At 44.0% G+C, this 3,368-nt stretch overlaps 1 pseudogene; it reads left to right on the top strand.

Moving 5' to 3' along the window:
• Nucleotides 1–208: 208 nt before the first annotated feature.
• Nucleotides 209–823, top strand: LOC105712414 (heat shock protein beta-1-like; annotated as a pseudogene).
• Nucleotides 824–3,368: the final 2,545 nt, after the last annotated feature.

Below are 3,368 nucleotides of genomic sequence, written 5' to 3' on the forward strand. Positions count from 1 at the left end.
CTTTATCTGTCCACGTTGACCTCCAACTCTGGGTTTTAGGCTGCCTTGAAGTCAGTCTAGGAGTTACTGCAGGGAAAATACAGTAAACTGAGTACTCCAACCCACCTGCTGCTGCTGCTTCATGCATTCTGCTCAGGTCTTCATTGTTGCATTCAGTGGGAGAGAGGAACCAGCACATCTGCCTTTAAAAAAATACTACAGACTTCTCCGAGCAGACGTCCCGAGCAGAGCCAGCCAGCATGACCGAGCGCCGCGTCCCCTTCTCGCTCCTGCGGAGCCCCAGCTGGGACCCCTTCCGCGACTGGTACCCGCACAGCCGTCTCTTCGATCAGGCCTTTGGGATGCCCCGGCTGCCGGAGGAGTGGTCGTAGTGGTTCGGCACCAGCAGCCGGCCGGGCTACGTGCGCCCCCTGCCCCCCGCCTGCAGCCGCGCGCTCAGCCGTCAGCTCAGCAGCGGGGTCTCGGAGATTCGGCACACGGCGGACCGCTGGCGCGTGTCCCTGGACGTCAACCACTTCGCCCCCGAGGAGCTGACGGTCAAGACCAAGGATGGCGTGGTGGAGATCGCTGGCAAGCACGAGGAGCGGCAGGACGAGCACGGATTCATCTCCCGGTGCTTCACCCGGAAATACACGCTGCCCCCTGGTGTGGACCCCCCCAGGTCTCCTCCTCCCTGGCCCCTGAGGGCACACTGACCGTGGAGGCCCCCGTGCCCAAGCCAGCCACGCAGTCCAACGAGATCACCATCCCCGTCACCTTCGAGTCGCGGGCCCAGCTTGGGGGCCCAGAAGCTGCGAAATCCGACCAGTCTGCCGCCGAGTAAAAGCCTTAGCCCAGATGCCCACCCGTGCCGCCGCCACTGGCCATGTTCCCCCCAGCCACCTGTGTGTTCTTTTGATACGTTTATCTTCTGTTTTTCTCAAATAAAGTTCGAAGCAACCCATCTGGAAAAAAAAAAATACTACAAATCGGCTGGGCGCGGTGGCTCACGCCTGTAATCCCAGCACTTTCGGAGGCCGAGGTGGGCGGATCATGAGGTCAGGAGATCGAGGCCATCCTGGCTAACATGGTGAAACCCTGTCTCTACTCAAAATACAAAAAATTAGCCGACTGTGCTGGCATGCACCTGTAGTCCCAGCTACTGGGGAGGCTGAGGCAGGAGAATCGTTTGAACCCGGGAGGTGGAGGTTGCAGTGAGCCAAGATCGCACCACTCCACTCCAGCCTGGGCAACAGAGTGAGACTCCATCTCAAAAAAAAAAAACAAAACAAAACAAACAAAACCCTACAAATCTACGAATTATAAAGCATGCTTATTTTAACCTGACACTGTTGCTTTTGGTTTCTTTACATATCACCATGTTCTTGGCATCTCAGATAACTTTTACAGCATTATTTTCCTTTTCTTTTTGAGCACATTACCAAAAGTTTTTGTAAGGCAGGTCCTTAGAAGTAAATTTTCTCATTAAAAAAAGATTGAAACTATTTTTTTTTAAAGAGTTCTGCTGAGTTCACATTTCTTGGTTGACTAATAATTTTTTTCAACATACCAAAGACCTGATTTTGTTATTTTCTGGCTTCCATTGTTGTTGAGACTTTTGTTGTCATGCTAATTCTAGTTCATTTGTAGGTGATCTTTCCTTCCTTTTTGCCAGATTATCTTTTTATCTATTGTGTTCTGAAGTTTCACTCTGAGGTGTCTAGTTAATGGATTTATGTTCATTTTTTCTCTTTGGGCTATACCAGTCTGTGGGGTTTTATTTCAGTTTTTTTTGGAATATTGTTAACCAAAATAACTTTAAACGTTTCCTTTTGTCTGTTGTCACTATGTTTTCTTTCTGAAACTCCAATTATTCCTATATAGTACCTTCTAATTTTATCCTTCATGTCTCAAAATCTTTCTTCTACATTTTAAAAACTTTTTATTTTAAATTCAAAGGTACATGTATAGGTTTGTTATATAGGTCAACTGGTGTCATGGGAGTTTTTTGTACAGATTATTTTATCACCCAGGTATTAAGCCTAGTATCCATTAGTTATTTTTCCTGATCCTCTGCTTCCTCCCACCCTCAACTGTTGCCCTGTATGTGTCCATGTGTTCTCATCATTTAGCTCCTACTTGTAAGGGAAAACATATGGCATTTGGTTTTCCATCCCTGCCTTAGTTTGCTAAGGATAATAGCCTCTAGCTCCATCCATGTATCTGCAAAGGGCATGATCTTATTCTTTGTTATGGCTGCATAGTATTCCATGGTGTATATGTAGCACATTTTCTTTATCCAGTCTGCCATGGAAGGGCATTGGGTTGATTCCATGTCTTTGCTGGGTCAAATCGTAGTTCTGTTTTTAGGTCTTTGAGGAGTCACCACACTGCATTCCACAATGGCTGAACTAACAAACAATTTCATTTATCTAATGATCAATGATGAGCTTTTTTTTTTATATGCTTGTTGCCCACATATGTGTCTTTAGAAATGTGTCTGTTCATGTCCTTTGCCTGCTTTTTAATGAGGTTGTTTTTTCTTGTAAATTTGTTTATTATAGATGGTAGATATTAGACCTTTGTCAGAGGCATAATTTGCAAATATTTTCTCCCATTCTGTAGATTGTTTATTCTATTGATAGCTTCTTTTGTTGTACAGAAACTCTTAAGTTTAATTAGACCTTATTTGTCAATTTTTGCTTTTGTTGCCATTGCTTTTGGCATCTTCATTATAGTCTTTGCTCTTTTCTTTGTCCAGAATGGTATTGCCTAGATGGTCTTCCAGGGTTTTTATAGTTTTGGGTTTTACATCTTTCATCCGTCTTGAGTTGATTTTTGTATATGGTGTAAGGAAGGAGTTGAGTTTCAATCTCCTTATATGGCTGGCTGATTATCTCCGCATCATTTATTGAATAGGGAATCCTTTCCCAGTGCTTGTTTTTGTCAGCTTTGTAGAAGATCAGATGTTTGTAGGTATGCAGCCTCATTTCTGGGCTCTCTGTTCTGTTCCATTGGTATATGTGCCTGTTTATATACCAGTACCATGCTGTTTTGGTTACTGTAGCTCTGAAGTATAGTTTGAAGTTGGGTAGCATGATGCTTCCAGCTTTGTTATTTTTGCTTAGAATTGCCTTGGCTATTCAGGCTGTTTTTTGGTTCCATATGACTTTTAAAATAGTTTTCTTCTAGTTCTGTGAAAAATATAATTGGTGGTTTGATGGGAATACCATTGAATCTATAAATTGCTTTGGGCAGTATGGCCATTTTAACAGTGTTGATTCTTCCTATGCATGAGCATGAAACGTTTTTCCGTTTGTTTGTGTCATCTCTGATTTCTTTGAGCAGTGCTTTGTAGCTCTCCTTGTAGAGACCGTTCACCTTTAGAG

Source organism: Aotus nancymaae, unplaced genomic scaffold (assembly GCF_030222135.1).
Source record: "Aotus nancymaae isolate 86718 unplaced genomic scaffold, 86718_ANA_hifiasm-v0.15.2.pri h1tg000018l, whole genome shotgun sequence".
NCBI classification, from domain to species: Eukaryota; Metazoa; Chordata; class Mammalia; order Primates; family Aotidae; genus Aotus; species Aotus nancymaae.